General features: G+C 42.9%; 1 long non-coding RNA gene across 1 annotated transcript; it reads right to left on the minus strand.

Moving 5' to 3' along the window:
- Positions 1–6,685: 6,685 nt before the first annotated feature.
- LOC121152584 lies at positions 6,686–24,651 on the minus strand. The gene is made up of 3 exons (XR_005883283.1): positions 24,546–24,651; positions 19,745–19,746; positions 6,686–6,716 (listed from the first exon to the last, which is right to left on the minus strand). It is a non-coding gene; the product is annotated as an uncharacterized LOC121152584 (long non-coding RNA).
- Positions 24,652–26,355: the final 1,704 nt, after the last annotated feature.

The raw sequence follows: 26,355 nt of genomic DNA on the forward strand, positions 1-26,355 counted from the left end.
TCCCAGCATCAAAACTTGTTATGTCTCAATGACAACCCTGAAAAGCAAAAATGTTTTAAAGAAAAATTCTTATGGAGGTTGTTAAAATGGTGTTAAAAAGGCAGCACATGGAGACATTTGAAGAAAATCCATGATTTGAACAAAGCAGGGAGAGTCAGTGCTTTTTGAACATAGAATTGGTTCCTCCCTCCCCGATCATGACCAGGTCAAGTGTGAACTGCACTCCAGGCAATTGCAACTGAGAACACAGACCTCCACCTCCTGCTGACTGCCAGCGGATGACATCTCTGCTTTTTCTGTGCTCAGTTACCTGTTGCCAAATGCATGCTCAGGCTGAGTGGTGCTGAGGTATGGGCCCAGGGCCTGCAAGGGTGATGAGGCTCTTGATTGATTCTCAGGACACCTAGATCCCATCTTCAACATACGCAGTGTCCACTGTGGGTGAATCACTATAGATGCAGCACATTTGCAATGACCTTTGATTGGAAGTAAGAAAGGTATTAGGGAGAAGTCCAGAGAGAACTGGGCTTTTCTTTTTCTTTCTTTCTTTTTTTTCTTGAAATAAATTCTTTTAATATGTGTTTTTATTTGAAAGGCAGCATTACAGAGAAAGAAGCAGAGACAGAGAGTGATGTGTCGGTTCACTCTGTAATGCCCTCATTAGCTGAAGGTGGGCTGGTCCTGGTTAGGAGCTTGGAGCTTCTCCTAGTTCTCTGACATGAGTGCAGGGACCCAAACACTTAGACCATCCTTTGCTGATTTCCTAGCCATTAGCAGGGAGCTGGATTGTAAGTGCAGCAGCTGAAGTTGCAGCAGCACCAGTATTGGATGACAGCACTGATGGTGCATGCTTAGCCATAGGATGCTGATGCCTTCTTCTTGTATGTTCTTGTTTTAGAGGCCAGGACAGAGAGCATGGAGAGAGGGTACTCTCAGAAGCTGGTTTCCTACCCAAATTCTAGTTGCTCATTAAGCTAATTTAAAACTGGGGGCAAATGATGCAGATATGGGAGCACAACAAATTTAGCAAGTGATTTGGATGCCTGCATTTTCTTTCAAGAGGGCTAAAGTCCTCGTCTTGTACTCAACAGGATCTCATTTGGTTGCTGGTCCTAACCCCGATGTCTACTTCCCTCCCAGCTTCCAGGTTTTGGCCTTGGAAAGTAATTAAATTGATGGTGGTGATGATCATTATGGAAAAACCATGAATCTAATTTATCAATTTTCTGGATGAGTTCTTACATGATATTTTGCATTGTAAAATGATACAATGAATTATTTCAAAATTTTGAGTATGTTAAATATGTCAAACTCCTTTTCACACCAAATTTGCTTTTATTCTATGTGTTATGAAATAGATTTATATGCTGACATTAGTACAAATGTAGCAGTAATGAATGGTCACACATAAATTAGCTGAATTACAATGATTGTTTCAGGCAGAATAGTTTTTGGGGGAAGGTGATATAATGTGTTTTTCTTTTTAAGAATTGGATTATAATATGAATTAAGTTTTTACTAGTTTATGATCATACTGACCAAAGGTATACAAGAATATTTTAGTAGTAATTAGTCAAGAGCACTAACTTTTGGGGCTGTCATTGTGGCATAGTGTGCAAGACTTCTGTTGGCATACTGCATAGCAGTTATTGGGGTAAAGGAAATCCCAAAGCCCATGGAATCTTATCATCAAATTACAAACAAAATAGTGGGAGGGAAAAAGTAAAGTGCTTATGTACCTGTAAAAATATAAGAGTTGTGGAATTGTTTTCAGGAAATTGTCTTAATTAAATTTGAAATGCAATTCTTTATTGCTCACCAAGATATGTCCATAAATCAACTTAAAATATGTAGTTTTAGATACAGTATATTTTTGTAATTATTTTTACAAATGCAGCATTTGTTTGAAAGGTAGATAGCAGAGAGGAGGGAGATGTTCCATCAGTGGGTTGATTCACTGCCAAGGTGTGAGGACCCTGCCATGCTTAGTCCAGCAAGAGAAATCCATCTAGGCTTCCCAGGGGTTTCTTGGAACCCATTCAATATGGTCCAGCCACAATAGCAGGATACTTCATTGGAACTGTTACATAGCCAGTACGCATAAATAAGGCATTTGAGTATCAGATGTGATGTGTCCCAAGAGACAAACCAACCTCCTGTATTATGACATTCGCTCCTCCAAGTCTGATGATTTTCTCTGGCTGTTGCAGAATGTAGCTATTTGATAAGGTAAAGTGAAAATACTTTTCAAACTATGATGCTCTCATATTTATGGATGTCCTATGGGCTAAGGCAAATACAATGGCAAGGTCAAGTGTGATTGGTGTGATTGAGGGTTTAGGAACTGGGAAATGTAATTAAAGTCTTAAGAACTTCCCTTTTGAGCAATTACTAGCAGGCTGATTAGAATAAATGTGTATTATATTATCGGGGTCCCTCATCCCACGAGCAAGACCCCGATATGGTAAAGATTCTTTAAAAAGTTTATTGGTCAAGACTTCAAGTGTTATGTCAAAGTGAAAGCAGTTACAGCACTTTTAAGATTTATTACAGTAAAGCAAAAGCAGCCTAGTGCTAGCTAGCAATAGCCTTGAAGCAATAGCGATAGCTCTAGCTCTAGCTCTAGCCTTGAAGCGCGCCTGGGAGAATCTTCTCATTAACTATTTTTCACCCAGACCTTTTTACATTACACAAACCAATCCATACACAGTTCCTCACATCATGTGGTAAGCAGACCAATCATGACTTAGGTCACATAGCTTCCCTGCGTGTTCAGCCCAATTCTCAGTAACTTCCCAAAACCTGTTTACCACCTTTGTGCCACGAAGCAATGGTCAACAAGCGCCATCATTGAGGCGCAGCTCTGCTCTCCACATTATATCCATTTTCATATGTAGGTTTACACAGAATTATTCTGATTGTAAGATATTTGCCTTCTATACAGTTTTCTAATATTAGCAGCAAAAACTGGAAGTCCTTATATAGAGTCCTATGCAGCTCATTAGTAGAAATAGAGAAATTCTTAATACCAGCCAAGTATTTTTCTGTAGCATAAATTTGATAATATGTGTATGGTATGGTATAATTTGAATAATAGTTGTTGAAAAAATAAGTTAGTGCTTGACACTAACATCATTTTAATATTGATATTTTCATTAGAAAGTCAGATTTACACAGATGAGAGAAAGCTCTTGTAAGAGCTGGTTCACTCCCCCAGTAGATGCAGTGACTGGAGATGAGCCAATCACATGCCAACATCCAGGGGCTTCTTCCAAGTCCCATGTGGACGCAGGGACCCAAGGGAAGGAGCCGTTCTTGAATGCTTTCCCAGCTCTAAGCGGAGTGCTGAAACAGAAATCTAGCAGCCAGGATATGAATCATTGACCATATGGGATCCTGGCACATACAAAGTGAGGAATTTAGCCACTAGGGTACAGTGCTAGATCCGGAAATATTATTTCAAAAACAGTAGTTTTTGTTTGCATGAACCAAATGATAACTTGAATTTAACCACTGCCAATTAATGACAGTGTTGATACTGTTCAAGGGAAACTCTCCTGGCACTTGTAAAGCACTATTCTTGCCCAGGGAAGGTGAACGCTATTGTTTCTCCATCTGTTGTGTCTGCCTCTAAGTTGACATTGCTTAGCACAGTAGGAACCACTAGGGTGCCTGGGGACAAGCAAGACCAATGCGTAACTCCCTGTCTCCACCTTCTCTTGCAGGTGTAGCCCTGAAGCCTGCTACATGCTTCCCAGGCTGGAGAACACAAGCACGCCTTCAGTAAGTTGTTTGTTTACTTCTCAGTTTGCTTTATATTGTATTGAGGAGCTTTATGATGGTTTTTAAACTAAATGAAAAAACAAGTATGAGAGAAAGAACGTAAAATTGTCATAACTCAGATATTGGAGCTGTCAAACCTAATTGAAAACTTTTGCTCAAGGTTTTCTGATGCCATATCATGACAGAGCTATTTTTACATGATTCAAATTAAAATGAAGAATTTGTTCATGATTGTAGGACATCAAGTTTGAAATGGTGTTTATTGATGTACATGATAACATGAAAATTATTTAATACATAAATGAAAATAAACACTCAACATTTTGGAGTAGTACGAGTCCAATTATACAAGAATTTTTGTTTTGTTTTGTTTTGTTTTGTTTTCTGTTAACTTTCCAGTTTTGCTTTACTGGAATTGCTGAAATCGTGTGATGGCTAACATTTGGAGGGTACTACATTTATGAGCCACAACAGGAATGTGTAGAGAACAAAATATGCTGCATGTTCTTTTATTAAAGATTTAAATAAACTCTTTATTTCAAAGACTGAGTTGAAGAAAGAGAAGGAGAGAGACAGAGACAGGCATGTCTGCTATCCATTGATTAATTCTCCCAGTGGTCACAATGGGCAGGGCTGGATCATGTCAGAGCAGATCCAGGAGGTCCATCAGTCTCCCACTCAAGTGTTTGAGCCATCTTCCACTGTTTCCAATTCACATTGACTTAGAGCTAGATTGGAAGTAAAACAGATGGTAACTTTGCCTGATTGGCCACAATGCCATTTCCTATTGCAGGGTATTTTTTTTTTCATTTTTTTCTAAGATTTATTAATTTGAAAAGCAGAGCTACTAAGAAAGAGATAGGTGGAAAGACATCTGCTGGTTTGCCCATCAAATAACCAGAATGACCAGAGGTGAGCAAGTCTGAAGCCATGATCCAGGTGTCTTGTCCAAGTCTCCAACTAAGTGACAGGCATCCAAGTGCTTGAGCCATCTTCCACTTTCTTTCCAGGCCTGTTGTTAGGGAGTTGGATCTGAAGTGGAGCATGCAGGTGATGAACCCATGTTCATATGGGATACCAGTGTCTTCATTTGCTAAGGCACAGGGCTGGCCCCTGTTGCATTCTCTTTGGTTTTTATTTGAAATGCAAAGTTGCAGAGAAAAGTTGGGACAGTGAGAGATTTTCCATCTACAACTTTGTTCTGTGCATGGCTGCAATGGCATGAGCTATGCCAATCCAAAGACAGGAGCTTCTTTTGGGTGTCACTCATGCGTACAGGTGTCCAAGGACTTGAGCCATCATCTCTTGCTTTCCCAATGCAAAAGCAGAAAACTGAATTGAAAGTGGAACACTCAGGATATGAACTGCTTTCATGTGGGAAGCTCAGCCCACCATGCCACTGTTCAGTTCTCAGATCCTGACAGCTTTAAAGGGAAATACAGGCAGATCCCAGAAACTCTGATATTCTCTACTTCTTCCAGTTGATACACTGTAGTGGTTCCAAAGTTTGTGAGAAGGTTAAAAATAGGCAGTGCTCTAGTACCCTATTTTTGAAGATTTATTTTATTTTTATTGCAAAGTTAGATATGCAGAGAGAAGAGACAGAGAGGAAGATATTCCATACAATGATTGACTCCCAAATAGCTGAAATGGCTGGAGTTCGGCCAAACCAAAGCCAGGAGCACACGGTGGCTTCCGGGTCTGCCATGTGAGTACTGAGTCCCAAAGCCCAAAGCTGTTTTTGATTGACTTCCTGGGCTACAAACAGGGAGGTAGAGGGGCAGGAGGGCCGCTTGGATTAAAACCAACACTCATGAGATCCCAAAAGATTCAAGATGAGGAATTTTGCCACTAGGCTACCATTTTGGGCCTTCTCTCTGATTTTCAAGTAAATAAATGTTCAAAAACAGGGAGACAAGAAAACCTCAAATGTGAAGAAAGGTCATTTTTCTTGTCTTATTTTTTTTTGGGGGGGAGGTGGGTAATATTTTGCTGTTTCCACACTAATGTTTTGTCCCTGCATCTGGGGTTGAGGAGAAACAAAGGGAAAAGCTCCACTCAGCCTCCTCCCATCACATGTCCCAGATATGAGGCACGCTCCAAGGGTCCTGCTCAAACAGTTTTGATAGTTCAGAAGGTCTGAATTGCTGCCAATCTCGCTGTTTTAGTCACAATAAAACCTGTTCAGAATCCACTGGCTGACATAGTCTCTTCATAATGGGGTTGTGTGATCAGCAGTTCAGTTGGAGGGGTCTCCAAAAAAACTTCATCTGAGATGATCCCAAATCCGATTCTTGTGTGAGTTTTCCAGTATACGGTCTGGCACATTCCCTCACCCCAATCAGCTTATGCACATGCTGGTGGTTGCAATTGCTGGGTCAGTTCTGTTTCCAGCCCTGTCTTCCACTTAAACCAGCTCAATCCTACCCACTTCATAGTTGGCCCCCACGCTAACCAGTGGAAACTGCAGCCTAGTTGGGGCGACTCCCCATAACCCCGACCAGGCCTGCTTCCTACCCTGGTTTCCATGCAAACCAGTATGTACCGCAGGCTTGTTCAGTCTGTCCCACAGCCCATTTAGCTCTCGTACTTGTCAGTGGGCATTGAAGCCTAGTTCAACCCAACCAACCTATTATCCAGCTCAGAATCTGGCTGGTGCCTTTCTGTCTAGCCAGCCTGTCCTGGTCCTTGTTTTTGTGCTCTCCAGTGGGAGTGATTACCCATCAGGGAGGTGCCCACCATCTCCCTACTAGGCCACTCCAATTTTCAGATTGTGCACTCTCCAGTTGGTTCTGGAGTTTAATTCAAGAGATTAAGCTCCCAGTGCCAGCCTCTGCCATCTGATGATGTGGCAAAGCCCAACCAACCCTTACCCATTCTAAATTTTTCTTGCACAAGTTGCAACAGTCAGCCCAATCTGGCCCTTCCCCAATCTTGCTCACTATGAGGCCCACAAGTGTTCTAGCCCTGCCTGGTCTGGTCTGCCCCCATCACAACTCGTGCTCTCCAATGGGAGTGGTTGTCCAGCAAGGGAGCCAACATTTCCCTGCTGGCTTTGCCTCCTCCTCCACCGATTCTCACCTGTGCTGTTGGGTGCTGCGACCACATCTGGTACAGCTCACCTCACCTTGGCATTCCTTAATGTGCACTGATATGTGTTGCGACTGAACCTGGCCTGACCCACACTCTATGCTGGTGCTCAGATTTGCCAGCTATTGATGTGATCAGGTTCAGCCTGGTCTGCCCCTCACCCATACCATATATATGATGGTGGATATCTTCCTCTGCCCTGGTCTGGGTTGCTCCATATCTTAGTTCTTGTGCTCAGCTGTAGGGGCTGTGTTCCAACAGAGGAGTTTCCCAAGCTCCTTCTTCAGAACCTCTCCCTATCCCAGGTCTTGTGTGTATGGGTGGTTCCATGGGCCAGCCCTTATTGCTGGCCTTCCATTCATTCCACTTCTTGGTGTTGGCTGTTTCATCCCAGCCAAGTCCTGTCCATACCAGAAACTGATCACACATGGCTCAGTAGGGGCAGAGACCCAGCCTATTCCATCCTACATCTACCCAGGTTCTCCAGAGTGCAAGATCGTGCTGGTGTCTAGCCCAGCTTAGTGCGCCCAGCCCAAGTCCACAATTTTGTGCAGCTGTGTCCAGACCAGAACGCAGAACCCATTCTATCCCCCACACCCTCCCATGAGAATCTGAACCCAGCAATGTTGTACGCCAACTGAGTCTATTCCCAACCCTAGATTGTGCACCTTTCAGTGGGTTCTCTGACCCAGTTAGCATAGCCCCTCACCTGTCTCAGCCTTTGAAGTATCCCTGCCTCATGAAGACTAGTTGGTGTAAGAGCCTAGGTCGGAATGACATGTGCTCCATCCTGATTTCTTTTCTTTTTTGTGAGTTGAAGTTTGCTTGGCCCTGCCTGGTCCGCCCCCTTCTAGTTAGGATGCATGAAAGGTCACATTTTATTAAGAAATTTTTTTGTAGTGTGATTGTATTTGCAGTATGGGCTTCTTGGACTATTAAGATTTTAGCATTTGCTAATTTGGAAAGGTATTTAGTTTTCACATTCTTAAATTTCTACCGAAATCTGCAGTTACACATGTTTCACACTACTTGCTCTCACACCTCGTGTCACTGAATGACCAGTGCTTCCATTGGAATGTCTCATATTAATGGAGTCCTTTCCCAAAGCAAATTTTTGCATTCTCAGCCAGATGAAATGGAATCTCATTCTAGTATTACCCCATTTGAACTTTGATTTAAGTTTCTACATTGTACTTAAAAATTTGACAAATATCATGACACAAGAATTTCCATGTTTTGTTCAAATTGGCAATTTCATCTTTCAATCTCCATGTGACCTTAACAACATAAAAATCTTCAGTTTAGTAAAGACATGATCAAATACCTTAGTAGGTGGTTCTCAGAAAGTAACTGTTAGGGAAATGTAAATCAAAATCACAATGAAATACCATCTCAACCCTGTCAAAATGGCTATTAATATTTGGAAGAAATGGTAACACATGCTGGTGATGATGTGAAAAATGGGAACATTTTTGCAGTGTTAATGGGATAATAAATTAATTCCGACCTGTGGAAAATAGTGTAAAATTTCTTAGATGATTAGAAATAAGCTTGTTGTATGATTGAGTAATCTACTCTTTGTATGTTCTGAAAGTTTTGAATACATTGTATGAAAGAGATACCTGCAGCCATTTTTTTATAGTAGCACTGTTCATAATATCCAAATATGGAATGAATCAAGGTGTCCATCATTATATGAATGAATAAGGAAAGCATAGTATTTGTACAATAGACTCTTAGCTGTGAAAAAAATTCTGTGTCTTCCATCAAAATGAGTGTAACTAGAGGGCAAGATGTTAAGTGAAATATCTTAAATACAGATACAGAAATATGACCTTCTGTTAAATAGAGTAGTGTAGAAGGACTTTGTAACCCTACAAGGTCAGCGAGCCTAGGATTGCAACTGATAGGATAACATTTGTATGAGAACTGAATGGATAACTTTTGTATAACGAAGTGGGTATTATTTGTATGAGATCAACCGAGTGTATAGAATGTGAATGAGAACACGTGGTGGGATATACAAAACAAGAGTTCCAAACAAGGGTATAGAAACAATTGATGGGATCCTTAGATAAGCTCAACAAATTCTTATTCTATATGACCCTGGGTCTATTAAGTGTGATGTCACTAATAAACTTTGGCTATTGTCCACCTGTCAGCAGTCTATGTATGTTATTATTGTCTCCATGAACCAAGTCCATTGCTGATGGACAGCTAATAGAGTAGCTTAAAGAATCACAAGCAACAAAAACAAAAAAGTAAGTAACAATGGTGTGTATCAGTATTTGTGCAAATGTGATCTTGTCACTTTGATTTGCATCTTTGTCAAACAAATCGTGAAGAATGATATTCTACTATAACTTAATGAATTGTGTTTAGTAAACTGATTATGATTGAAATATCTTTATTTAATTTTTTCATTTAACTTGATTTTAATTTAAAAAGTGATAAAAGATTATGGTATACATATGTATATATATTTAAAATTATTGGATTATATATATATGTAATACTAGTATAAATTGCAGAAAATATTTACTATTTTATGCAAGTTCAGTTTAAAAATATTTCCAACATTCTATTATTTCTTGTTGGAATAAGAAAACTGAATTATATTATTGCACTATGTGATTTTCAAATATCAGGATGTTTGAGAGAAACAATAATAAATTATTAAAAATTTCCTCATTATCATGTGCAGTGTTAAAGATGTGTCTTCTTTATCTACCATGTTATTTAATTTTAAATATTTATATATATTTTGAATGTCTACAGATTACTGAGTGAACTCATATTTATTATAAAAAACAGTCTAACACAGAATAATAAGGGAATTGTAGCTTCAGAATTGCAAAAATAATACAAAGCAAGATAATTTGTTTTGTTTTAACTCTAGGTTGCTACCTATACTGTAAATAAAGCTTCATCCAGAGAAAATGCAAATTAAACTCAGAAGAATTACATTCACTTTACTATTACTGCTATTGAGTTAATATATTGGCTCAGTGTCAATATGATTGTTATAATTCTGTTGAAAAGCAGAGTGGCAATAACAGGGACAAACTGAGAGTGATGTCTTTCATTACAGGTACATTGTAACAATGCCTTCAATAGTTCATTAGAATGAGAAACTTTAGAGAAGGTGACCGCTAAGAGAATAGTAACGGATATCCAGTTGTAGTATTGGAGTTGCAAAAGTAATACAGGATAAGATATTTTCATTCTATTGTTACTCTATGATGTTCTATAGATTGTAAATTGAACTGTATTCATCAAAATTACAAATTAAATATGGAGAAAATGCACTGTCAGTGTTTCTATTGAATGATACAGAACTGAGGAGACATGTGCTGTTACAGGTGTTGGTGTCCTTTGAAGATGTGGCTGTGGACTTTACCCAGGAAGAATGGCAGACAATGGACAACACTCAGCGGGCCCTGTACAGGGAGGTGATGCTTGAGAACTATAACAACCTGCTGTCTGTGGGTGAGTGAAATTCTGTCATGCCCAAACAGAATACTTCTGTATAGTTTGCTAATGGAAGAGTAGTTTATAAAGTGTAATAGTTGGTAGGACTAGTGGTGATTTTGCAAAGACTACATTATTTTCCATTAACAGGGTACTGCATGGCAAAGCCTGATGTGAACTTCAAGTTGGAGCAAGAATCAGCACCATGGACAGTGGAAAAATCTGTCAACCAAAAACTTCCAGGTAGGTCAGCACATAGTAGGCAGGGTGGTTGGTACTTCTCCCAGTAAATGTTGACTGGGATTCTCTCTGATTTTTGTTTTAAAATTTTCTTTTTAAAGAATAGCAGATGGGTCATAGGCATTCTACAGTCTCCATGTGTAGGTTTATTCTAGCAAAGCCTTTCAAAATTTGCCAGCATGTAACTTTAAATCTAGAGCTATATATTGGTCTTTTCCATGATGGCAAGCATTTGAGTCATCATCTGCCACTTTCCAAGATACATTTTCAGGAAGTTGTATTTGAAGCAGAGTAGCCAATACAAGACAAACCGGCATTGGTAAAGGATGCAAGATGCCCAGGCTTTAGTTTGCATTTCTGTGCCACATTTTCTGTCATACTCTCCAGCAAATTAAAATACACAATTCCAAATAATTGAATTGTTTATTTGTAAAAAAAAAATTAGTTATTATATGAATGCATTCATAAACAACATGCCATGTACAATATAATGCTCATAAATGTCCACATTGTACTAATATTAAAATCTGCTCTATCTAGAATGGCAACAAACCTCATTGACATCACTTGAGCATTGGAAAAGAAACATGTGATTCATGGATATCATTACTCTTTTCCTCATTTCAGATTGCTACAGAAACAATGAGCTGCTAGAAGCTAATCAGAAAATTCAAGAAATAATCTTCAGGCAAGTGGTAATCACAGAAATTATGTAATAGCTCCAAAGAGTAGCATTCCACAAAAATGCTTAATATTAGCTCTGGCCATAATTGAAATGTGATTTTAATGGGAAATTATACAAAAAAAAGGGAGAAATATGTTTTATTTGTTTCTTTTTTTTTCTTTTTTTCATTTGCAGACAAGTTTTATTTGTGAAATGACCAGGTGAATGTAGAAAGCATAGGAATGAATAGCATTTCTTGATAGAACCAGGAGATGAGGTGACTCTTGAATGGAGAGGGAAAGAACCACCATTTTTCAGAAGGGTCTTAGGTTTTTAAATGTTCCCTGGCCCTTCCTTGCCTGGACAGGAACCTGTGGGTAAGACATTTCCCATCTGTATATTCTCAACAAGCCAGGAAATAGCTGCTACTTCACAACTTCAGATATACCCCTGCCATTCTATGGCTGTTCAGGTCTCAGAGGTAGGAAGTTGGGTAAATGATCAAAATGGGATGGGGAAAAAATAAAGAAACTGGTCTTTTCTCAATTCATCTAGGAAGTGTAGATGGGGTCATGCAAAGTACCAAAAAGGTATTACTGGATAATTCCATGCATTACACCTACTGGAATACTATATTGGCATTGGTTCACCTCCTGGCTGCCCTGTTCAATGTCATTCTCCTTGCTTGTGGCCTGGGATGGCAGTCAAAGACAGCCCAAAACCTTGTGACCCTGCACTTCTGTGTTAGACATAGAAGAGACTTCTGGCTCCTGGCTTTGCATCAGCTGTGCCTGGCCATTGCAGCCAGTTTGGGGTGAACCAGCACATTGAAGATCGTTTTCTGTCTCTCCTCTGTTGTATATCTGACTTTCCTACAAAAACAAATCAATCTTTAAAAATAAAAAGATCAAACCAAAGCAGAATGCCTGTGGGTGCCGGGAGGATGACCATCCTGAATCATGAGAAAGTAGCTCAGAACTTGGATATAATGTCAGGAGGTTGGCATTCAGAATCTATCAAGGGAATGTCAAGTCATGCAGAAAAGTGGCCTCTGCCAGGAGCTGTCAATACTGGGTGCTTGTCCAAGCACAAGCACCCAGAGCCTTGCTACCAAAGTCAAAACTGAGATGAATAGAAAAGTGCAAATAGATAACTAGGGATTATAGCCTCAAAATCCTGAACTGCTGTGCTTACTATCCCCACCATCTGAAAGTACAGTGCACCTGAAATTTAGCCAGAGCTAGGCAGTGGTGGTGGTGTTGTTGGTGAGTTGTTGGATGGACCCATGTTTATGCACAGTGACGGGGTACCAAGGGCCATTTTTCATAGGTTCAGCCACGATGAAAGGCATACCAACATTATGCAATCTTCTGTCTACTGAGTCGAGACACATAGCTCTGGTTTAAGAACCACAATGTTTATCATATGTCATGTAAGACAAACCAAAGTTATCAGAACACTCAGTGATTCTTTCCTGAGTATACTACAGAAACAAAAATGGAATCAATTGTAGACAAATGTTTTACTTGCTGAGTGACCACTTGCATTTGGAAGGGTGTGGGGAGCAGAGAACACATTGCAGGAGGGAGATAAGGGGCTTCTCACAAGGAGAGAGGGAGATGCACCAGAATGTATTTCATTTTTTTTCCTCCATAGGGAGCCTAGTGAAATGCCATTTGGGAGGAAGTGTGCTTCTAATGTCCCTGAGAACAACCTCCAGAGTGGGGAAAGTCTCACTTGGCAGGAGAAGATGCATATGTGTCAGCAGTCTTTTGAACATAATGGGAAAGAAAAACCTTTCAATGCAAAGAAGATATTCCTTAAGTGTGACGAAGTTTGTACCAAAGACCCATGTAATAAAACATCCGTCAATGTGGGTAAAACCATGCAGATTGAAAAGAAAATGTTCCACAACAGTCTTTATTTTGGAAAACATCAGCAAACACAACCAGAAGAGAAACAGCACAAACATTTCAAAAGTGAGAAATCTCTTATGCATAAAACAGATGACAAAGTAAATCAGATGACTCAAACAGCAAAGAGTTACTATGTATGTGGCTACTGTACAAAGTCTTTTAGCTGTAAATCTTGCCTTTCCACCAAACAGAGAACTGACACAGGAAAAAATTTCTATATGTGCAATGAATGTAAAGAGCATGTTTACCAGAAGTCACAACTGACAAGAGATCAGATCCTTCCTACTGGAGAGGAGCCATATGAATGCAATGAACTTGGGAAAGCCTTTGACGAGCAATTATCTCTGATTAGACAACAAAGAATTTACGCAAAGCAGAAGATGTACGAATGTAGTGAGTGTGCAAAAGCCTTTACCAATCAATCACATTTCATTAGACATCAGAGAATCCACACAGGGAAAAATGCGTATGAATGCAGTGAGTGTAAGAAAGCTTTTTCTCGGAAGTCAAGCCTAATCATTCATCAGAGAATCCACACAGGGGGGAAACCATATGAATGTAGCCAGTGTGGAAAAGCTTTTTCTCACAATTTATACCTGATCATTCATCAGAGAACACACACAGGGGAAAAACCTTATGAATGCAGTGAGTGTAAGAAAGCTTTTTCTCAGAAGTCAAACCTAATCATGCATCAGAGAATCCACACAGGGAAAAAACCGTATGAATGTAGCCAGTGTGGGAAAGCTTTTTCTCACAAGTCACACCTGATCATTCATCAGAGAATCCACACAGGGGAAAAACCTTATGAGTGTAGTCAGTGTGGGAAAGGTTTTTCTCACAGGTCATCCCTAATCATTCATCAGAGAACCCACACAGGGGAAAAACCTTATGAATGCAGTGAGTGTAAGAAACCTTTTTCTCAGAAGTCAAGCCTAATCATGCATCAGAGAACACACACAGGGGGAAAACCATATGAATGCAGTGAGTGTAAGAAAGCTTTTTCTCAGAAGTCAAACCTAATCATGCATCAGAGAATCCACACAGGGGGAAAACCGTATGAATGTAGCCAGTGTGGAAAAGCTTTTTCTCAGAAGTCACACCTGATCATTCATCAGAGAATCCACACAGGGGAAAAACCGTATGAATGTAGTCAGTGTGGGAAAGCTTTTTCTCACAGGTCATCCCTAAATCTTCATCAGAGAATCCACACAGGGGAAAAACTGTATGAATGTAGCCAGTGTGGAAAAGCTTTTTCTCACAAGTCACACCTGATCATGCATCAGAGAATCCACACAGGGGAAAAACCATTTGAATGTAGCCAGTGTGGAAAATTTTTTTCTCACAAGTCACACCTGATCATTCATCAGAGAATCCACACAGGGGAAAAACCATTTGAATGTAGTCAGTGTGGAAAAGCTTTTTCTCAGAAGTCAAACCTAATCATGCATCAGAGAATCCACACAGGGAAAAAACCGTATGAATGTAGCCAGTGTGGAAATGCTTTTTCTCACAAGTCATCCCTAATCATTCATCAGAGAATCCACACAGGGGCAAAACCTTATGAATGTTGTCAGTGTGGGAAAGCTTTTTCTCATAGGTCATCCCTCATCATTCATCAGAGAATCCACACAGGGAAAAAAACCATATGAATGTAGCCAGTGTGGAAAAGCCTTTTACAACTCTTCAGATCTCATTAAACATCAGAGAATCCATACAGGGGAAAAGCATACAGATGTAGTGAGTCTGGAATGTTTTTAGGAACCACTCAAGTCTAATTAAACATATGAGAATGCACACAGGGGAAAACCGTTATGAATATAATGAGTGCAGAAAAGCCCTTACTGACTTGTTAAATCTCATTACACATCAGAGAATACACACGGGAAAAAAAACTTCAGAATGTTACCAGTGTGGAAAAGCCTTTCCTTCCAGTCAGGTCTCATTTTACATCAGCAAATTCACAAAGATGAAGTCTAATGAATAATCAGTGTGAGAAATTATTCATAGTATTAATTTGTGAACAAGTGTGGAAAAATTTATACGCAAACACATTTTGAGTGCAGTTAAATGCGTAAGTGCTCTAATAATCAGCATGTCCACAGAAACAGATAAAATATGATTGCCCTGACTGAAAAATCTTTTTTTTTTTAAGTCAATCTTCCACAAAGCCATGGAGTTCAGAAGTAAAAAAGCATGGAAAGAGACATTGCCTACCACAAACCTGTTGTCATTCACTTATAAAGTGAATGAAACAAACATTATCAAGAATGTAAATAAAAAACTGCAAATGTACAATAGATGCTGACAAACTTTGAAACTCTGAATATGTTAAATGATACACATGACGAGTCACAGTATGTCAGAACACAGGCTATATGATGATAAATATTAGTATGAAATTTGTATATGATCTGTCTTTGTTGTGAGTGGGAAATTGTGAATGAGTTCTGCTTTCAGATTTTAATATTTATAATAAATTTTCACTGCCACCATTCCGCATGCATCTAATAGAACTTTTTTAGAATCTCAAAATTCCACCTCCTACTATAAACTTATATTTGAATCACACATATGAACTGATGAATACTGCAATTGTAATGCTAAAGATCCATCTTTGAAGGATGAATCTTGAGCAGAGTGGAGATTTTCTTGCATCATCTGGACAAACATGGATCAGGTTGGCCATTGTTCTCCTTGAACAGTAAGTGTGGGATATCGCCCCAGGATATCTGCCTGCATAGCACATGTGGGAAACCACAGGTACATGGCACATCTTGTCGCTGAGGCAAAATCCTGACAGTGTCCAATGCTAACAAAGGCTAGATCTTGGCCTGTTGATTGGGTATATAACCAGAGTGGTGGGCTGCACTCTAATCTCTGTCCTTGGAGGAGCTGTGTTAAAACTCCCTGATAAGCAACTCTAAGAACTGATAAGAACTCCAAGAGGATCCAGAGAGATAGGCCTGCCTATCAGCCTGTTACAGAGTTATTGTTGGGTGGGAGTACTCTTGGGATCATTCTTCTGCATTGTCCCTTTTCTACTCTATATAAGCATATTCCTAATAAGATCTCCCTCACCAGCTATTCTATGGTGGTTCTGCAGCTGAAAAACACCATTGCCTTACTCCTCACTGGTCTTGGGGCCTGCTGATTAGGAAAATTATCAAGATGTAACAGGTGTATACCAGAAACATAGGAGTTGTCTGACATCAGGCTATCAGGACCCCACTAGATGTTCCCTCCCGAGGGCTCATGGGTCCAGCACCAATATCCCTCTGACTGGCATGGTTTGACTCACCTCATCATCCCCAGTGTGTGCTGTGGCTTGGATGTGTGCAGCTTGCCCCCAATTCCACTTCATGCTGCTGCATCCTGTGGCCTATCCAGGCCCATCATGCCCCCGGCTCAGCACTGATATGAATTGTCTTTTGTGTCCTGACGCAGCGCTGATCCTACACAACATCCTGGTTCTCAGATCTGCTAGTGGATGTCATGAATTGTCTCATCCTGGCTCCTTTTACAATACGCTAATCACAGCTTGAAACACAAGGCACAGGTGATTTTCTCACTCAGAGTGAATTGGACAGCATGGTGGAGACACTGGGCTTAAATTTCTCACATGGAGTAGGTTACAGGGAGTATGGGAAGACTTGTTAGAGTGTGTAACAGTGCATTTTTTTCTTTCTGTGTCTACATCCCATCCAGCATGTTAAACAGTGTGTGCTGTTGCAAATGTCATTGCAATGTGTGATTAAGCAATTGGTGTACATTTATATCACCTCTCTGGTTTAGTGTTTGTCCTCATTATTAATGAGAAGGTTGAACTTGGAAAGCCCCTTGTAACGTTCTGTCTCTTGCTCTGTCTTGTCCCTGGAATGGATATTTTATTTTTATGGGTAAAATTAACTGTGGATATGAGCTCCAGGATTGAGGACAAATAGTAAAGCTAAGCTGAAATATTTTTCAGTGTATTGAGTAAAGATTTAAGAAAAATTGGATTCTTGTTGATTTTCAATTTATTTTATTTTATTTTTTTATTGGAAAGTCAGGTGTACAGAGTGGAGGAGAGACAAAAAGGAAGAGCTTGCATCCAGTGATTCACTTCCCTAGTGGCTTCAACTGCCTGAGCTGAACTTACCTGAAGCCAGGAGCCATGAATTTATTCCAGGTTTCCCATGCATGTGCAAGGTCCCAAAACCTTGGGACATACTCAACTACTTTCCCATGTCACAAGCATGGAGTTGGATAGGAAGCGGGGTCCCGATTAGAACCTTTCCTATATGGATCATAGTGTTTTCAAAGCAAAGACTAGCTGCTAGGCTACTGTGCCAGCCCTCCTTCCCCTTTGAATTGTTGTCATTTTTCAATTTCTCTACCCTCTACAAGAATATTTGGGGATGTTGCACACAAGTAAATGCTATTCACCTGGCTACGTTGGGGCTCTGAGCACATAGACACCCTTTGGTTGCCTGCCACAGAGTGTGGACTGTCCCCAGGTGGTCCATTTTTGGGCACCTGATTGTACAGTCTTGTAGGGGGACTGATTGATGTTGCCAGAGGGGCATTGTATCTGCATCATGTTAGGATTGGTACAACATTGTGGGTGTGAGTCCAGGCCACTCCATGCTCGGGTTCCTGACTCCAGCAACCTGGTGCATGTGGTGAGCTATCCCCGGGCATGCCTGGGTTCCAGCAGATGCTCTCTTTAGAGTGAGTACACCAAGAGGGGAGGTCTCAGGGGCAGGACAGCCCCGCGGCCCACCTGTCACCATCATAGAGCAGGAGATAGGATTGGGGATGGACGAGACCATTTGGTGCCAGGTTTCACCTGCTGACTGCCCAGTAGTGAGGTCTTGGGTTTTGGTTCTTTGAAGCGTTGCTTAGGGAACTACAGACTGAACCCACTGTGCTTCTGGATTGTGAATGATTCCTAAAGGTTCCAAATGACAGAGTAACTTTTCCTTTGAAGAACTTGTAATCACTGAAAAATGCTGAGCACCAAACATCAGTCCATGCAATCTAAGACTCAGGGTTTGTCTAGCAGGCTCATATCCTGTCACCTGACATGATGACAGATCAGGAGATGGACCACATTAGGCACTGCCATGGCCTTAACTAGCACACAAGAGAACCATATCGAGTTGATTCTGTGGGGGATGTGTAGGCCAAACTCTCTGGAAATACTAGCCCCACTTATTAGCTCAAGAGTTGGGGTGGTGATGGACTAAGCTAGGTGTGACCAAGAATCCTGCCATCACTCACAAGGAAGGAACCAGCAACAGTCTGGACTGGTCAAGGCAGCAGCAGCAGGATGTGCATCCTGAATAGAGTGTGGGGTGGGTGCTGGGCTGCAACATTCACCAGGTCATACAAAACCAAATGGAAGGCTAGACTACATTGGACACTGGCAAAAAAAACCCAATGGCATATGTGAGAACTGGGTCTTGGAGTGGAACAAGTGGAGGCACTTGGGAACATCTTCTGGTGAGTCATAGCTCCTGTTGGTAACATCTGGCCCAGACCTAGCGGTTGGACAAGCTGAGCAAAGTAGCTTCAGTGGCTGGCTGATGTGTGAGTTGGTAATGGAATTGAGTTCACTGGGCAGGACTAAGCAAACCTTAGCACACAAGCAAAATTAGATAACAGGATGGAGCACAGGTCATGCTGAGCTAGGCTCTTCCACCTACTGGTCTGCATGAGCCAGGGATACTAGCCCACAGAGTCTAAAGCAGGAGTCGGTACAGGTGAGGGGCTGTGCAAAGCTGAGTCAGAGCAACCACTGGCATGTGCATGATCTATGGCTGGGAACAGGCCTGGTTGTGAAGCTAAGGGGACACTCTAGCTGGGTTGAGGCTCCCACCAAGGGGTATATGTGCTGGAATGGGGGCTGAGTTCTGATCAGGATACGGTTGTGATCTCCCTTGGCACAAATGTGGACTGGGACTGGATGCACCAAGCCAGGTGAGACTCCAACACTATCTGGTGTCCTGGAGGACCAGGGTAGCTGTGGGATGGACTAGGCTAGGTCCCTGCCCCTACTGAGCCATGTGTGAGCTGTTTGTGGATATGGATAAGCCACGGCTGGGCTGAAACATCCAATAATAAGAATGAGAATGGGCTGAAGGCTAGTAAGGAAAAGCCACTGTTCCTGCTGGGACAAGAGTTGAACTGAGTAGGACTGACTCATGGACCCCTGGTATGTGCAGAGTCTGGCACTGGGAGAGGTTCTGACGGAGGAGCCTGGGCAACTCCTCTGGCAGGACACAGACCCTGCAGGTAAGCACAAAAAGCGTGATAGGAAACAGCCCAGAACAGGCCATGGAAAGTTACCCACTGGCATACATTTGGCATGGGTCGGTGGCAGACCAGGCTGAATCAGTTCACATCATCTACTGACAAATCCAGGCACCAAAACAAACCAAGTTCAGTCACAACAAAACCAGTGCACATTATGGAAAGCAAAGGTAAAGTCAGTTTACTGGATGTGACTGCAGCGCCCAACTAGCAGGCGAAAGAACCAGGAATGGAGGGGGTGGAGTCAGCAAGGGAATATAAGGTTGTTCCTCTGCTGGACAGCTACTCCTACTAGAGAGTGTTAGCTGGGATAGGGGCAGATCAGACTAAGCATGGCTACAACACTAGTGTGCCTCTTGTGGATTAGATCAGGGAATAGCCAGGCTTAGCTGATTGTTCCTCCTGGTGCAAGCATAAATAAGGGTGGGTGAAGGCTGCTTGGGCTTAGCCACAGCATCAGCTGGCACTGGGGGCTAATTCTGTCAAATTAAATGACAGAACCACCAGGAGAGTGCATAATTCGGGCATGGGAGTGGCATGTGAGGAATTACCACTCCCATGGGTGATCACAAAAACTAGGACAGGGACAGGGGTGGATACACAGATAGGCACCCAACAACATCTCTGAGAGCTGGTTGGTGGAGCTGGTTAGATGGAATTAAACTTTAATACCAATTGACATGTATGAGAATCAAATGGGATGTGGGACAGACTGAAATAGTCTGCTGCACATATTGGGAAACCAGGGTAGTGAGCAGGCATGGTGGGGTTTATTGCGGGTTGCACTGACTGGGCTGGAGCTCCCAGTGGTTTATGTGAGGGCTGAGTGCATTCTAGGCAGAGTCAGGCTGGACTGCAACACCCATTGGTTCCAGTGGAAGCAGCGCTGAAAACAGAACCAACCCAGCTGATCCAGGTGATGGACTGTGCTGGGCCCTGTACTTGCTAGCACATACATGAATCTGGTCTGGGAACACCTCAAAGTTACTTTGAGGAGCTCCCCAGTTTAACTGCCAAACTCAGAACTTTAACCATGAAAAGACAGAAGACAGAACAAGTCAATCAACCACCTCAACTATATGTTGGCAGCGAAAAATGGAAACGAAGACTCAAAGATCGACTGTGTCAATCAGTGCATTTTTTTAAACATTTATTTTTATTATATTTTTTTTATTGGAAAGGTGGATATACAGAGAGGAGAGACAGAGAGGAACATCTTCCTTCTGATGATTCACTCCCCAAGTGAGCGCAACGGCCGATGCTATGCCGTTCCGAAGCCAGGAGCCTTTTCCGGGTCTCCCACGCGAGTGCAGGGTCCCAAAGCTCTGGGCCATCCTCAACTGCTCTCCCGGGCCACAGGCAGGGACCTGGAAGGGAAGCGGGGCTGCTGGGATAGAACCGGCACCCATATGGGATCCCGGGCACGCAAGGCGAGGACCTTAACCACTTGCGCCACCGCGCCAGGCCCAGTGCATTTTTATTAAAGATTTATTTATTTATTGCAAAGTCAGATAAGGAGAGAGGAAGAGAGACAGTGAGGAAGATCTTCCATCCAATGATTCACTCCCCAAGTGAGCGCAATGGCCGATGCTATGCTGATCCAAAACCAGGATCCAGGAACTTCTTCCAGGTATCCCACACGGGTGCAGGGTCCCAAGGCTTTGGGCCATCCTCAACTCGTTTCCCAGGCCACAAGCAGGGAGCTGTATGGGAAGTGTGGCTTCTGCGATTAAAATCGGCGCCCATATGGGATCCTGGCGCATTCAAGGCGAGGACTTTAGTCACTAGGCCATGCCGCCAGGCGCAATCAATGCATTTTTTAACCACCTCATCATGCTTGGAGTGACAAGATTGACAGCAATTCATAACTGTTCAACTATCAAAACCAGTTGAGCAAGACCCTTGGAGCATGCCCCACATCATGGACCTCGGGTGGGTGGGAGACTGGGTGGGGCTTCTCCCTTCAGACCCCTCTAGACCTCAGATATCTGAAGAAAACCTAAGGAAAAAATAAGGAAATATTAGCTTACCCACTTTCCTGTAGCCCTTGAACGCTTTACCCTAATTAACTATGTAAAGATTGTCAAAAATATAATAAAATGGGGAAAAAAAGATGGGTAGAACAAGTTGGGGAAATCCCCATGTCCATGATCCATGGATTAATCAGGAAAGGGGGTTAAGGAGAGGAGTGGAGGGAGGACCACTGAAGGAATCTGTTGAAGATAAGGAATGACTTCTGAGGGACTTTTATCGACTAAGGCACTGTAATTTCAGGTAAACAAGGGACTGGGATCAAATAGTGTGTAAGAGGAAAGCTGGCAGACCACTAAGAATAAGACTAATGCACCAGCTCATGGGAGAGACCTTAGTTAGGCTAATTAGCTTTATTCACCATCAACTACCACTCACTAGTGCAACTAAAGCTAGCAATGGGGACTTACCTGTCAGGGCTTCCACTGACATGTGCTGGAGCCAGGCTAGAGAACAGATTAGGTTAGACTAGGCCATATCACACTTCCAAATTTACATGAGCCAGGATGAGACAAGACTCAGCAGAGCTAGGCTGCAGCACTCACCAGCAGAAGTTGAGACTGGGGGAGGGCAAGGCCAAGCCAGGCTGCAGCATCTGATGGCAAACACCAAGACAGGAGATATGCTATGCTGAGCTGAGTCAAATCAACCACTCTCATGCACAAGATTGGTGCCTGGGGATAGGTGTGGTTGTTGAGTTAAACAAATTGTTATATTGGTTGTGGTTCCCTCTGGTAATCACAGAAGCTGAAATGGGACTGTTATCTAGATGAGACATGACTGCAGTGTCACTTGGCATGGGTATGGACTTGGGCAGAGGAGTACCAGGCTGGACTAGATTCCAACACCCACCAGTGTTTGAGAAAATCAGGATTGGTGTAGGATGGGTTGGGTTAAGTCTCAACACCTGCTGAACCTCATGAGAGCTGTGTCTGGGTGTGGATCAGGTGTGTCTGGGTTTTAGTACACAAAAGTAAGACCAGAATATCTATTGGAACATTGAGAAAGGCCATTATTTCTACCAGGAAAGAAAGTGGACTAAGTTAGTCTGTGACAAAGACCTGCCAGTATTGTTGTGTGAGATGATCTACTGGATAAAAACCCGATAGAACAGTTTTGGGAAGTCTTCTGTCAGGATGCATTTGGTGTCGGTGAGTGCAAGAACCAAGTTTGGGAGCAACCCAGAACAAGCATGTTATGGTACTCACCAGCACATGTGTGGATCAGGTCTGGGATCAGATCATGCTGGGCCAGTTCATAACACCTCCAGGAGGATGTAAGAAAAACAAAGGGGTGCAGGAGAAACTGGTCAGGCCCCAACACGTTAGCCATTGCTAACGTCCTTGCTTTACAGTCACTGTATTCTGTATCAGCACCAGTTTGTGTTGTGGCCATTTCACTTCAAATTAAGGTCACTGGTTGTGGTCTGGTAATACAGCCAGGGATGGCCAAAAGTCTTGGGACCCTGCACCTGCATGGGAGACCTGGTAGAACCTCCTGGCTTCAGGTTGGCTCCACACAGGCCATTGTTGTGGGCTAAGGAGTTGACTAGCACTCATTAAGCTGAACACTACAGGGAATCGGCTTGGGGCTAGAAGCACCTTGTCTCAGCTGTATCTAATATTCACTAATGAGAGTGTGGGGTAAAGAGTAAACAAGAAGTAGGTGAAAGGTCAGGGGAGAATGCAATAAAGGGAAGCCTCAGAGAGGCTTCGGAGAGAGACTTCCACCATCACAGGTCTCCAGTCTGTGCCTTGAATCCCTCAGACCCTTGCCATGTCCCACGCTAGTGATGCAGCCAGCCGTAACAAATGGCTCCTAACGTGGGGCACGGCATGAAGGACTTCTGAGGGACCCATGGACCTATGAAGATAAGTTTAGAGTTTTAAAATTTTGCAGGGGCATAACTGATTTCATCCCCAGAACCTCTCCCTGTCTAGGGCATGAGGGGCAATCTGAGGGGCCCCTGGAATTCTGGAGGGGCATAATTAATCTCATCCCCAGACCTTCTCACCATTCGGGGCATGAGGGACAATCTGAGGGACCCCAGAAATCTGGAGGCAAGTTTAGGATTTAACTCTAGAGGGGCATAATTAATTTTATCCCCAGACCTTCTCCTAAAGTTGAGGCACGAGGGACAATCTGAGGAACCCCGGAAATCTAGAGGCAAGTTTAAAAATTTTTGCAGGGGCATAAGTAAAATTTATCATGGGGCAAGAACTCACTAAAATGCAGGTGATTAAAGGAATCAGAGATCTGCTCCAGTCACAAGGCACTGACACTAAGCTTAAGGCCTCGCAGAGTTTCTTTGAAATTGTCTGAGATGTATTCCCATGGTTTGCTTCCTTGTAGTCACCTTCCTTCTCTGGCACTTGGCAAAAAATACTTTGCCATCCTCTCAAGCAGTGGTGCGAACCCGCCATAAAGAAACTATCCATTAGAAAAAGGAGAGCGCTGCAAACCAGGGTAAAAATGGAGAAGGAACCCCAAACCAGACAAAGTCTGGAGAAAGTGTGCGTGAAGAAGATTCGCAGTCCTCTTCTGAGGAGGAAGAAGAGGAAAAGGATGGAAATGAGTTTGTCCAGGATCTTCCACCTGTAGAGCTTGTGCCTAGCAAAAATTCCTCTTGGACAGGCACAGAACCCTCTGCGCTGCCTGAACCATTGGCGACTTCATATCTGGGTACATTTGTAAAAGATTTACAGGAGCAGCTTCAGTGCCTCTACCCTCAGTCGATGCAGGAATAGAGTGGATGCACTTTTGGGGCTTGCACTGGACCCCTGCTTTCAACTTTTCTTTCAGCTGTGGAACGTGTGGTTCAGCAAGCACAGGAGCAGGGAGAGCCTGAGGCAGCTGCCCTTGCTAGGCGCTTTGCCTTCCCAGTAATTGAGGTAGAAGATCAGCAGGGGCAGAGAATAAGGCAGCACCTAACACTGTCCTTTAAGGGCATAAAGAGTCTGAGGGAGGCTGTTGCCAAGTATGGCCCATCGGCCCCCTTCACTGTTTCCATGATTGAAGCCTTGGCACTACCAATTTGACCCCGGCCAATTGGAAACAGCTCTGCAGGGCCACTCTGGATGGGGGCGATTTTCTAATGTGGAAATCCAAGTTCTATGAGCTTTGCCTTGACACAGCACAGCAAAATGCCCAGGCAGGCTTTCCTGAGAGAAATCATGACATGTTGACAGGAGAGGGGAATTTTGCTAATGTACAGAATTAGCTTAATTATGACCCAGGTGTTTATGCTCAGACCGCTGCTGCTGCAGTAAGGACCTGGAAGTCTTTATCACCAAAGGGTTCACTACATGCACATCTCTCCAAAATTGTCCAAGGCCCAGATGAGCCCTACCAGGCATTTGTATATCGCCTACTGGTAACTGCAGGTAGGGTATTTGGTGATGCAGATCAAGCCATGCCTTTTGTAAAGCAACTAGCATATGAAAATGCCAACAAATGGTGCCAGGAGGCAATTAGACCTTGGAAGCATAAGCCCCTTAACACGTATCTTAAACTTTTTAAGGACATCGGGGAAGGACAGATAATGGGTGCAATAATTGCAGAGGCATTGTGTGGTGGCACCACCACAGGCTTGGGGGCCCACATGAAAGAGGGATGTTTCAAATGTGGCCAGCTAGGACATATCTGTTGGAACTACCCATTCCAGGGTCGTGCACAGGCTCCTGTTAAAATGGACAGGCAGACACCAGGAGTATGCCCCTGATGCCAACGTAGGAAACATTGGGCAAATGAATGCAGGTCCAAGATAGATGTCTCCAGGCAGCCATCTGTGTCGGGAAACAGGAGCAGGGGCCAGCCCCAGGCCTCACAAGCACCAGTGTATGGGCCAGTGATTCAGTTTGTCCCTCAGTGACAAACACCATTCGTGACCTTGTCCGAGGGAGCTCAGACAGCTGAGGATGGGACCTCCACACCACCTCCTGCATCGTATTGACACCACAAATGGGGGTACAGGCTATTCCCACTGGAATTTATGGGCCACTACCCCCTGACACTGTAGGGCTGCTGCTGGGATGAAGCAGCACAGCCTTGAAAGAAGTTCATGTTACCCCAGGAGTGATTGATACAGACTATACAGGGAAATTAAAGTTTTAGCCAGTATTCATGCTGGAGTTGTATCGGGGTCCCTTGTCCCGCGAGCAAGACCCCGATATGGTAAAGATTCTTTAAAAAGTTTATTGGATAAGACTTCTAGCGTTGTGGCAAGGTGAAAACAGTTACAGCACTTGTAAGAATTATTACAGTAAAGCAAAAGCAGCCTAGCACTAGCTAGCAATAGCCTTGAAGCAATAGCGATAGCTCTAGCTCTAGCTCTAGCCTTAAAGCGTGCCTGGGAGAATCTTCTCATTAACTATTTTTCACCCAGACCTTTTTACATTACACAAACCAATCCATACACAGTTCCTCACATCATGTGGTAAGCACACCAATCATGACTTAGGTCACGTAGCTTCCCTGCATGCTTGGCCTAATCCTCAGTAATTTCCCAAAACCTGTTTACCACCTTTGTGCCACGAAGCAATGGTCAACAAGCGCCATCTTTGAGGTGCGGCTCCGCTCTCTACAGCTCCCCCTTTTTGTTTTATTAAAATAAGGGACCGTGCCTGTCTTAGGTGTACCAAATCCAGACTTTCCTTACCTGTCATGGGCTAACCACGTGGCTAAAGACGTGGCGCCTGTCTTAGGTCAGTAAAACTGTATCAGATACTTACCCGTCTCTGGCTACCGGTCCAGCATATTAAGCCAGGTACCTGAGGCATCACGCTTGTGGAGAGCAAACACAGCTTGAGCCATGATCTGTTGTTGCTGAAGCTGCTTACGTGAGGCACAATAAAGGTAGCAATTAAA

Source organism: Ochotona curzoniae, unplaced genomic scaffold, assembly GCF_017591425.1.
Source record: "Ochotona curzoniae isolate NIBS_2020 unplaced genomic scaffold, NIBS_Ocur_1.0 contig_248, whole genome shotgun sequence".
NCBI lineage: Eukaryota > Metazoa > Chordata > Mammalia > Lagomorpha > Ochotonidae > Ochotona > Ochotona curzoniae.